Raw genomic sequence first — 13287 nt, 5'->3', positions numbered from 1 at the left:
AGTGCTGTGAGGACTAGGCAGGAGAAGTCAGAGCCCATTTGCAGAATCTCTCTGCCTTCTGCCTTCCAGTTGGTATCTTCTCTTCTCAAGTGCACAGTGGGGATGTTTTGTTTTGATTTGGAACTTCCTTGGCAAGGCCATTATAAGCCCTGTGCGTCTTGCAGGACTTTGGGTGGTTGCGTGTTTTTCTGCTGAATTGAGGTTTGGAAATCCTTTAATTCTCTGACACACCATGGAACTCATGACAGTAAACTAGGGACCAGTGACACTCCTAACTATGATATTTGATTTTACCATATTTCAAGTCACATCTTCATGGAAAAAAAAAAGACTAAGTGGAATTTTAGAAGCTCTTCTGCAAAAGACTGAGACTCAATGCTTAATCTTTTATTCAATCTGTGCATATAGACTGAGGACAACATTTTAAAGAGAGATCTTCCAGATAACACAGAATGAAAGCCAGGTATCCTCTTGAACAATTCCCAGTAGACATTACTTTTTCCCACCCCCCATTTTTTAAGAGAGAGATGGAATGAAGAAAACTGACATATTGTTCCTCCACAGCAGAACCCAGCAGAAGGTAAGCCCCACACGGAAACTGATCGTGGCTTTCTGAGAGATAGAGAGTAGCATGGTAGGTCCAGTGCCAGGTGGCAGTCTTCCTGTCATGCCCTCCGCGCCCCCCCCCCCCCCCCCCGCCGGCCCCTGGCCAACCCCGGCAGCTTGCATCTTGAGAGAAAAGAAAATGGAGCAGGAGAGAGGAAATGAAGCTACTTATCTTTTATATATATACCCTTCCTCCTCAAAATACCACAAGCTCCCTTAGACCACATCATACCCACACACAATACTAACACATGTAAATTGTTGATTAAATAAAAGTATATTCTTACTTGCTTATTAGCTGGGGCTAATTTCCTGGAGTTTAATATACTTTGTCTCAAGTAAAAACAGTCATTTGAAGCAGCAACACATCAGGTCTTCTTCATACTGGAATAATTTCACACAGGATATCCTGATCCTTCGCATTTAATTCTGACACCTCCTGGCCTTCTTTCAGGATGCAACAGCTGTCTCTCTGCTTTCTTCATAGGAAACATTGGCCTGTGGAGAGAATGGTGTACTGTGTATTACTACTGTGAGGCTGTAAAATTGTTAGCAGACAGTATGAAGAATCGTTTCCATTTGATTAAAAAGAAAACTATTGTGTATAATAACTACTGCCCTGAAACATGTATCATATCACTCCAATAAAGTTTTCAGCATAGTCTGACATAAGATATATTGCATTGTGTATTTATTTACCTCAGAATAAACTTACTAAAATGAATAACTTAAAGGTATGTGCATTTCTATAAGACTTTTATTGGACAAATATATTAGAATAAAATGCTTTAATCTCCTTCAAAGACAAATGAAGTGCAACCTTGTAGACTCTAGTAATTTATGAGATGCCTAACTTAAACCCATTTTTAAAGATCATTTATCAGGTCATAGTCATCAAACTGATATAATTAGAAATAGATGAGATAATAAAAGAGTATTTTGAATATCCAAGATATGTTGTATCCTGCACACTGATTTGAGGTCAGAGGTTTGGTATTTTTGGTATAATTCTTTCTTATCTTGTGCATCAGCTGCATATCATACGTCAAAGATAAAGGAGCATCCTGTCTTATCTATTAGTTTTTTTAAATGACTCAAAGAAGAATGGGATTGCTGTGATTTTAAGTACATAAACTGTATCCAAGATCAGTATTTCTTCCAAAGCTCCAACTTTTTTTAGCTCCTTAGTAGGTTTTCACTTTGATAGACTAAAAGGAAAAAACAAGCAAACTAAGTATGTCTGTGGTGTTTCCTGTACACAATACAGCAATGTGATTAGTCTTTTGCAAACTTGACACAAAAACCACAGAATCCATATTACTACATATCTCTTTCTAATGAGATGTTTTAATAATAAATAGTCTGTTGTATAACAATAGATTGGACTACATGGTGAGAAACAAAAAATACTAAGAAGTGAGGGGAAAAGGGTTATTTTTTTATTTAACTTATAATTCAAAAAAATAAAATTATTTAACATATAAGGGCTAGAAGAAAATATAGGAAGGAGTTTTAGTAGTAATCACACATGTTCATCTTATACATGTTTTCATCTTCAAACCATGCTGTAGGGTGACGGAGGTATTTTTGCAGAAGAAACAAGCTGAGTTATGAAGAGGTTATTTAGAAGGTCTTGTACTAATTTGTGTCAGCACATGTCCCCAATGCCCTGTCTTTTCTCTCCCAAGATGAGAATACACAGGGAAGGTACTAGAAAAGAATCTGGATATATTTGCTATAAAATAAATGACATACATCAGAATTTGTTATTCGTAAGATCCAGAGCATAGGCGCAACATTCGCTTTCCTATGCTTTGTGGTGCCTCTTTTTACTTTTATAAAATTAATGTAATAATTCATAGGCAGATGTCAAGAAAAATGTTCACCAAATAGCAGTGATCAATGAGGACTACAGGTGACTTCTATCTTCTTCTCCAGAATAGTTATATTATTTGACATGTTTTTAAATAAGTGAGTATCCATTTTTAAATCAGGAAAGAAATAGGGTAAAAGGAAACATATACACATTGTAGACACTCTGAAAAACAGAAAAATAATTTAAAAACAGTCATTACACTAGAAAATACTAACATCAAATTGTCCTTTTTCTGAGCATACATGCTTATTTTTTACTTATTTCTATTTTGATATACTTGATATCATAGAGAACATGGTACCCTGTACCTTTTAAAAATGTAACATCCTATTTTTAATTTTTTTAGTATTAAAATGGTGATAGCCATCAAAATCTTTCCCTTACTCTGGAGCTGACAATAAGAAGAAAAACTATTCCCTCTCACATTCTAATTTAATAATCTTTATACATGCCATACTAGAATTTTCCATAGTCTAGATGTCAAATAATCACTTTTTTACCTAATTCTTCAAGCAGGGGTGAGATGGGCTGGACAGCAAGGAGTCCATAGGGGAAGATGGAAAAGACAGTCTTATCCAATAGCAAGTATGGCTTCAATGATTATGCAAAATCAACTGGGATATTTTATTAACAATCCTTGAAAAAGAAAGATTTTTTCCAGAAACAAGACCTGTCATCATTATATCAAAAGTATTACAAGCAAATGAAGTCAGTGAAGGGGAAACAGGACCAAACAAAACGTGAGACATAGAAAACACACAACAACTTGGCAAATGTTATTCCATCCATATCACTAGTTATGTTGAAGGTGAATTGTCTAAACACTCAAATAAAAAAAAAACAGAGATTGTCAGCCTGATAAAAGAATAAAGTCCATTTATGCGCCCTCTAGAAGAGAAAGACTTTAGATTCAAAGGTACAAATCAGTTGAAAGGGAAATGAAGGAAACAAAGATACTGTGCAAACAGGTACCATAAGAAGACTGGAGATGGCTGTATGAATATCAAACAAAATGAACTTTAAGATGTATGCAATTCCAGACTTGGAAAGAATCTAATTCTGTGAAAAAGAAGGAGATCCCTAGAATTCTTCTAAGTGTACAGAAATCCAAGTGTATACTTGAATTGAATTTGATGTATTGCAGATTTTCAAGAACACATTGGTGGCTGAAATGAAACTTTCTGTGTGGATTAGAGCAGAATCATGGAGCCATTCCACTCTGAGAATTGAGTCTTAAATCAATGGGTAGGGTCCCTGACCTGCACAAATTCCAGCTACAATGGTCCAATTCCTCCCTTATGGCAGAAATAATAGGGCAAGCACCATTGTCTGTAGGCACCCAGGCTGCCAGCCACTTCACAGATGAATGCAGTTTGGTCATGTGCCAGTGCTCCAGTTAGTACTTGACTGGCAAGAACTGGCTTGAATTAATAAAAGCAGCATTGAAACATCTGCAGGTTTGGTCTTTAGCTTCCACTTTGCTCAGCTATTTTTTTGTTTTGTTTTGTTTTTGTAGTATCTTTCAACCAAGCATGTGTGGCATGAATTCATTTAGATACCACAATCCTGAATGGCATTCCAAAAACAAGAGTGGAAATGCCTCAACCTGGTAAATAAAGAATCATATCCAGAATTGGTCATCAGACTGTAATTAGTGGAGCTGGAAGTTAGCCATACCCCAGACTCTAACCATCCTCGATGAAATGCCCTTGGCTCTTTAGTTTCACATGCTGAGTCTCTCATTTTCTATTTTCTTCCTTCCTTTGCTCTCAGACTTTTATATTCTATTAGCACCCAAGTACCATCTGCTATTCCTTTTCATTCACTTTTCAAACACTTCTTTCATTCCTACCCATTCTGCATACTTCATCATTATAGGATGGGTAAATCTGCAAAGATTCCAATTAGTGTATTATTTGACAGCACAGCAGTTTTCCACCTTCTAAGATGGACCATATCTTCATGAGTGAAGATTATATGTTTAAATGAAGAGTCATTTGTATTCTATAAGAGCTATAAGAATTGGCACAAGTGAAGCAGGTAATTTTGAGTGGAACTGATGGGGCTGGGTGAAGTATCCCATTTTTCTAAGAGGAGAGAAAAAAAGGGAAGATCAACATTTATTGCCTACATGCCACATAACAGACAATTCTCTAACATGTCATTTCATCTTATCACTAACACTGTGGTGATACTATTATTATTTTTGTTTTACAGGTGATATAACTGAAACTCACAGGAGTTAAGGGGCTACTTCAAAGTTATAAAGCTAGTAAGTGGTGATGCTGAAATAAAAACCAAGTTCTATCTGGTTCCAAAATCATTTCCCCCAACTTCAAAGGCTTCAGAAGTCATGGGAATAGAAATGAAAACACAGAGGTGCAAAAGAACACATATCAATATTTGTAGTAACTGGTGCATAGTAGATACTCAGAAAATATTTGTTTATTATTAAATGAATGCAAGAATTGATAATCTGAGTAAAGTTTTATTTATCTAGCTATTTTATCTCTTTGGGAGGAAAACTGTGAACATATAATATGGTCACTAATCGTAGACTCTTAGATTTGAAGGCAATTTAAAAGTCATCTAGTACTGGAAATTTCTGTACAACCTCGCTGATAGTGCGATACATATTATATAGTATGATAGCAAAATACAACATAGCTATGATGCATTTTGCAATCTAACAATCATTATTCATAGTGACAATACAAATGGGTTCTTGATAGAATTATGAGAGTTTATAAAGTGAAAGAATGCATTTTAGATAGACTATATTAGCTCACGTATGGCACTGCAAGGGTCAAGAAATCAGTACCACTTATTTAAGATTTTAGATACAATAGCCAGTTCTTGGAAATTCTAATTCTCTTGGCTTTTTTGCTGGCCTTAGTCACAAGCCAGTTTATTGCCCTTTACAGAAGGACATCTGTGTCCCATGCTTGAAGAAGTTGGGTAGAAAGTCAATCTGTCCTTCTTTTTAAAAAATCAGAATTATAAAAATGTCCCAGAATTCCTTCCTCCCAGCAGACTTCCACTTACATCTTATCTGTCATAACAGTGTTACATGACCATTCCAAATTGCAAGGGAAATCGAATATTTAACTTCTAGCCTCTATAACAGAAGTAAGAGATGAGTTGGGAGGAATTGGGTATTAAATGATTAAACTCATAATGTCCATTCAAATGGTATTTCAAATATAATCAACATGATTACTATCAAATTTATTCTTATATGAATGGAACTGAGGCCAGGAAGGATCTCTGAGAGCCTTTCAACTCCCAAGTGCTATGAAAGTACAAAGGAAAAATTTTAAATATTTTTCAAGATGATTTAACACATGTTCCTCATAATATATCATGAATCTATATAGTATCTTTGTAAGATTTATCTAACATTTAAAATTCTAAAGCCGTACATTGTTTTAAAATTAAGACTTTATTCATTTATAAAATATTAATTTAACAAACATGTATTAAGTATCTACTGTATGCAAGTAATTCACTTGAAAACTGAGGAGCAGTCCCCATTCTCTCAAAGAGACACCAAAAGACGGTTTTTATCTGAAAGCCATTCTTTGCTGACAATTCTTTGGAAAATGCTTTTGGCAGAGTTGTGAGTTAAAGGTGTTGACTTTCAAGCTCCAGTCTCTCTTTCTCAAGGAAGTCCTACTGAATGGCTCACTATGATTTCTCCCTTCTCTAAATTCCCTCAGTAATTATAGTCTGTCCCTGTCTTTTTGGCACTAAATGACATTTTAATTTTATGCATACACATTTACCCATATATACCTGTTCCAAGCTCTTCTGTAGATAAAACTGGCCTTCCATTAACAGTTACAAATATCCTTGGATGTATCCAACCCTTTGTTCTTTGACCTTCAGTCTACCTATTCCTGGCCTTTAAAAATACACTCCCTCCAATTCTTTCTGGAATACCCAAAGACTGTCTCATGTTCATGAGTACAACTTCTTGGTTATCAAGTGGTGTCTGTCATTTTCTTCCCCTAGTTCTTGCCAGTGTCATCTTTTGCTGATGGCATCCTCAATACAAAAAGTGCCTTGCTATCATCTCTTCTGAAATGGGGATGAGAATACCTTCCTTTTGTCTATATTTCTCTCAGATACCCTTGTGGTCCCAATCCTAAAGACAAAAACCCATGCTTTCTATTTTAATCCACCAACAGGAGCCAGGACAGACACTTTTCTGTAATGGAAGTTGCCCTCCTTTCAGATGCCAGGTCTTGCTTTATATATCTCTTCCATTAAGGTGACTCCATTTATAAAACTCCTCAACCCTGAATGCAAACAGACTTCCAATGAATTCTCCCATAGGTCCTTCAGACTTGCACAGGCAAAGTCCAAGCAGAGGCCCTTATTACCTGAGTATGTCTTACCCTACAAGTCTTCCATCAACTTCCAGAGGTCAGGAAGCATTGTACTTCTGTTTTGCCCTGCCTCTGCTTTCTGTGCAGTAATTAGCCACAGTAGGTACTCCATAAACATGTGCTGGGTTGAATGTGACCAGATCTACTTAGCATAAAGAGAGTAACTTTTCTGACTGCGCAGAATTCAGAAGTTAGCTAAAGGCAGAAATGAAAATGAATGCAAGATTTTCCCAGAAATGTTGATTGAATTGCATTTGATGGCATTGGCAGGAAGGCATCCTTGAACTGATACAAATAATAGAGGAAGAGGCATCCTAGGGCTACCTACCTCTCCAATGAAGCATTTGCTTTATGTTTAAGTATTATTTACACTGACTATAAAAAGAAACATCCATTCTCTTTAATCAATTTTTAGTCAAGTCAGGCAAATGTGCTTACATTGAAAGTGCCTTTTTAAAGATGTAATTAAATATGAAGAATTAGTCTCTCTTCTTTCCTTTCCTAGACATTGTAGCATAAACATTGGCATTTTGTTTCCTTAACTCACATTCTAATTTCACTTCCCCCAGAGCTCTTTCCCCAGATGGCGTTTCTATAGCCCAGACTTTACCCCACCTATGTCTTTCTATAAACCTCTCTTTTTACTTTGGGTTTTAAAAGTTTTAAGTCATGATAGTTCAGATACTTACATATAGCAGTTTATCCTTTTCAAACCAGCAGTTCTACAGGTTGTGAAAAATGTACAAAATCATGTAACCACCCCACAATCAAGATATAAAATATTTCTATCCTCTAAAAGTTTCATTATGCACCTTTCAGTCCTTTCCTCTCCTTGTCCCCAGCGCCCTTAATGGATCTGAGTTCTCTGTCGATTTACTTTTGCTTTTTTCAAGGTCATATCAAAGAATTCATAAAGTATCTGCCTTTTCTCATTCAGCAAAATGTGTTTGTGATTTATCCCTGTTGTTTATATATCATTGCATTCCTTTTTACTGCTGAAGAGTATTCCATTGTATGGATGTATTTTGTATTTATTAGTTTTTATTGTCTTTGAAAGTTACAGTCATGCTGGGCTGGAGGGCACTGTGATTGTATTAGAGTTGGCTGTTTTTGTTTTGTATTTCCTATGAGACAATCTGGCCTTGAAAGAGAAAAATGCCTAGTACTCAAAATAGTTTTATGCCTTGTAGTGCCTGAGCTGAAATGTATTCAGATTTTATATGCTGCATAAAAAACCTGATACATGTATATGATTCCTATCCTTATAAAGCAGTTTTGAAGAGTGCCATCTGAAATTTTGTATCTCAAAGTATAATTTGCCACCTAATATAGTGGAAAGACAATGAACTACGGAGTCAGAGTCTTGGGTCAGCATGCCCACTCTGGCACTGCTAGCAGCATTTGCTTGGACAACTGTCCTGACCTTGGCTTTCTAAGAATGAGCCTCTTCACTCACACAGTGGAGAACATAATACCAGCTCATAAGTTGTGATGAGTAGCTAAAATAAGATAAATTTGAAATAACAATGCATGTGCATTCTTAGCACTTGGTACACAGTAGTTATCTTACTCCGCTCTTCTCAGCTCCTCATCCTGAGTAGTCTCTTTAATATATATAGATTTTTAATTTAGGCTAACAGTTTAGGCCTTTTCCTTTAAATTTTTTAATTTAGGCTAACAATTTAGGCCTTTTCCTTTAAATTCCGAATAACTTATTTAAACTATCTTAAATGATTTTTTTGTAATTCTTACTGTGGATGGCAATAACAAATGATTACTTTTTACAAATAAAAACATGCTCATTTTATTTTTGCCACAGTTTATAGAACTTACATCTATATTCTAAACATGTAAAATAGCAACAACCAGGTTTTGTTTTGGTTCAAATTAAGTCATATATTAATGTACAGAAAATGACTCCGGAACTGGTTGATCTAATCTTTTCTGATCAGCCTTTATGTTTGTCACTTATCTTCTTCTTCATCCACCTATTCATTTCTGCAACCTACAACCCAAAGATGATAAATACAGGAAGTTCTGCTGCTTTGCTACAAATATGGAGAGCCAGTAAGAGGAGCATTTAAGGTAACACAAATTTGGGGGTGGGGATAGAAATAGACTATAATAAAAAATAAAAGGCAATCTTTATGCAGTAATGTATAATGTGTCTCAGCCAGAAGATTCTCTGCCTGAGGCATGCAGTAGTTAGCTTATAGCATTACAATAATGTTTCTCTGGCTCAAGTCCTACTTAGAGATGTATAGGAACTCCAGGCCTAACGCTTTGCTTCTGATCTCCTACGGGTTACTAGAATGTGTATCTTGCAGATATCAATTAGCAGCAACACTGTTTTCCTATCATCCTTTTCCTCGGCTCCTCTAACTACCATGATGGTCCCAACTTTCAACCCAGATGGCATGGCATGGTGCCCTAGTCATTGTGGTTTTCTCCTGCTCTTGGTTTTGATCACTTGTATATGCTTGGTGGTTTGGGGAAGGAAAAAACTTTTCTCTCTGCTCTCCTAGGTGTTAGGGCTAGGGCCCTATGATGCACAAAGAACAGATTAACAAAAAACAAAACAGAAGCTTAATAACATATTCATTAAGCATACACATGGGAAACTCAGTGATGGTAACTCAAAAGGGTGGTTGGAAGTTGGAGATTATAGAGCATCTTAACAAAGAACAATTTTATAAACAAATAACAAGACAAAGAAAAAGTGGTTTAGGCTTTTAGGGGCAGCACATATGGAAAGAAATATATGGAGAAACTCATGAAGGTTAAGGGCCAGTGCATAAGGTTTGTTTTGCAGATTTCTCTGGTGTGCTCTCCAATCTAGAGTTGTCGCTGGTGACTAAGAATTAACCTGCCTTTCTTTTAGAAAGGAAAAAGGAGAGAGATTTTCTTGCATCTGCTTAGTCTCTATCTCTTTTAGCTAAAAAAATATAAAAAAATATGCCACATATTTTGGGCATATTTTGGGATAACGTACTCTGAACACTTTCGGTGGCTTCTAACTTCTAGTCATTCCCGCCTCTGGTTTATGATCCAGTAATGCTTGTATTGAAATGAGAAGAGTATTTACCACTCCACTTGTGTTATAATTTAGCCAAAACTGTATCACTATCTTTTACTCTATCCCTAGAATGTTAGTACCATTTTTACCATTTTGCTTTGTAAGCCTTTTAATATCCACCCACACACAGTCTAGGATTTAGAACTGACACCTTACTTTACTCAAATTAATCTTGCCCCTTGAAAACCTGTTTCTTGGATTAATGTTTTATACCTTACACTCCCTCCCTGGAAGTCTAATACCTCAAATAGATGTATGAGTCTACCAGGCTAACCCTCCAGTCTTTGTTTAGGGGAAGGACACACAAATATGCATGCGTACATGAATACACACACACACACACACACACACACACACACAAACCCCTACACAACTATCTGTATTTTTAAAAATCTTTTAATAGTATTTAAAAGTATCTTAAAATATAAATATGTAATGCCAAGACATATCAAATTGAACAACTTAAATATGTACAGTTTATTGTGTGTCAGTAATACCTCAATGCAGCTGTTAAAGAAAATACAAACATAATCACCATTAAAATCTTATACTAAAAAATATATATATAAACATATGGAAGAAGTTTGTACTAGGGCTGGAGATGAGTTTTAGTCATATATGTCATGTGGAAATAGGTAGTTAGGGAAGGAGAAAGTGGAAAATGGGAAAGAACAGAAGCCAAATTGCATGGAAATATGGTGGAAAATTTTCTGAGCCAGACTCAAAAGCAGAGCCGAAGATCAAGAGGAAATAGTGTTTCCGGATACAATGTCGTAACTTGTTTGAACACTTCGTGACCTTTCTACCCTGGACGCAGTTATGCTTCCTGGGAGGGATTGGAGAGGGAAGAATGGGCTACAGGTAGATCTGACTGGATCTTGTAATGCACTGGGGCATAAGCAAGCCTTCTGGGGATTCCCTCTAAGAGAATGTCAGTCTACAGGGAGGTAGCAGCCTCCTTATTTTAAGGCAGAGTCTTAAACCTGCCTTAAAGTAAACCTGGCAACATGAAGTCTGAAGTCATCATTAGTTGACAAAATGGAAAGGAATCTATGCTTATTTAGTGATTATGGAGGGCACGGCCTGCCAGGGGCCAATAGCAACACGCACTGACCTCCCAGTGCATATGTGTAAGTCATAATCCATGGACACAAAAAATAGCTCATGGGTGAAGGGCCCTACTTACATAAGTGGAAACAGTGAAAGGAGGACACTTGGGCATTTGAATGAGATCTCTTCAGAGACTGGCGGGGCTGTTGAGTTTGTTTATCTGTGTGAAAGCCACTACCTCTATGTGTATGTCATGGGGCACAACTCTAAGTAGTAAGTGAACTACATTGCCATACTATACCATATGGAAGTGTACGGTTTTATAGGCTTTAAAAATATTGGGCCTCCACAAATTTAAGCCTTGAAACATCTTCATTTACCTTTGAATCTAGAAGTTTTTGATGGAAAATGCCATTTTCCATATAACTGTACTTTTATAAAGGTTCATAACAAATCTAAAGAAAAATGTGCCTAAAGTTTCTTTCATTCCACTATATGGCATAAACTAGACCAAACTCCCATATTCTCTACTTATATATTTCATATGATTTCATCTATAGCAAGACTCTGGAGATAATATTTGGTAATGAGATTTCAAGCTCACAAAGACAGCCAAATAGCATATTGTTCCCACCATAGTGCCTAGTCTATTACTTTGCATGTGGTAGATATGTGTTAGATAAATGAATAAATGGCAAAAGTGATGTTTTTACAAGATTCCCAACTTAATCCAAGTGAAGGATCATGTTAGAAATTTTAAAAATGTAAGAGAGAGAGAGCTAAGAAGTCTAGAGGAGAATTAATGCAGGAAACTTCAAGACAAATACTAGAAGACCATAAGGTGAACCAAATTTATGAGCCAGGAATAGATGTTTCACTTTCTCCTATAGCATAATAAAGGATGTAGAAGCAGAAAAGATTTAATGATTAAGACAGAGGTTCCTGGCAAATCTAATTTCCTAATCCATTGAGTCTCTCCCATCTTCACTGATTTCATTCTTTTGATGTGTAAACAAAGCTCATTCTCATTGACCTGCTAGTCAAAGAAATCGTAATGGCAAAATTGGCTCCGTTTGACTTTTTTATGTTAAACGTTCAAAATATGTTTCCGTCTAAAAAGACAGATTCCAACCTAACTGGCTAATCAAAATTACTTCAAATAAAACAAGAGTTACTGTGATTCATAGGATGTACTATAAGTTAAATTGCAAAATGACTGAGAAAGGAAGGGTCTTGGCTTCAGAAAAGAATAAAAGCTACCTGCAGGGGACGCCTGGGTGGCTTAGCGGTTCAGCATCTACCTTCAGCTCAGGGTGTTATCCAGGGGTCTTAGGATCGAGTCCCACCTCAGGCTCCCTGCAAGGGATCTACTTCTCCCTCTGCCTATGTCTCTGCCTCTCTCTGTGTGTGTGTCTCTCATGAATAAATAAATAAAATCTTAAAAAAAAAAAAAGCTACCTGCAGGATCAAAGATTGTGTATTCTTGGCAGAGGACCTAAGAAAAAAGATTGTCATGGTGAGTGGTCTTATGAGTGTGTCAAATTGAAGAAGATCATGTACTGAGTTAAAATTAGGTCTCCTAGAATCAGGACTAGAGACATGCCATGGAAACTACAGGCGCTTACAGTTTGAAGATTTAGGGTCATGGAAGTGATGAGGAATTAAAGGGGAAATAAGTCCACAATGAGGAGGATGGAGCATGAGGAGGTACATGAGGGAGGCAAAGAGGAGGTACATACAGGGAGGCAAAGCCAACAACTCACACCATTGCTCAAAGTTATATAAAATGAACTGTGTTCTTGCTTTTTCTAGGCTCCACTTTAGGTCCCTTAGACCAGGCTGTAATTAATTCACATCTTTGGGTTCTCTGAAATTTCCTCATATCCTTTCATTTCTTTGACTTAGGCTAGTTTAAGTAAGTTTGCTCTTTCCTCCTTGAAAAATACATTCATTACTATCTATATCTCTAACTGAAACACCCAAGTTTTCCAGAGACAGCAGAGTGACAAATAGCCATAGAGCTGGCTTGATTCATCATAAGATACATTTCTTGAAGGGCACCTGGGTGGCTCATTGGTTAAATGTCTGCCTTGAGCTCAGGTCATGATCCCAGGGTCCTGGGATTGAGCCTGTATTGGGCTCTCCACTCAGCTGGGAGCTTGCTTCTCCCTCTCTCTCTGCCTGCTGCTCCCCCTGCTCATTCTCTCTCTCTTTCTCTCCATCTCTCCACCAAATAAATAAGTAAAATCTTTTTAAAAAATCCCTGAAGTACAACTGAATAAAGTTTT

The sequence above is a fragment of the Canis aureus genome, chromosome 4 (genome assembly GCF_053574225.1).
Source record: "Canis aureus isolate CA01 chromosome 4, VMU_Caureus_v.1.0, whole genome shotgun sequence".
Taxonomy (NCBI): domain Eukaryota; kingdom Metazoa; phylum Chordata; class Mammalia; order Carnivora; family Canidae; genus Canis; species Canis aureus.
The sequence above is the reverse complement of the archived record's forward strand: the minus strand, read 5'-3'. Positions refer to the sequence as shown.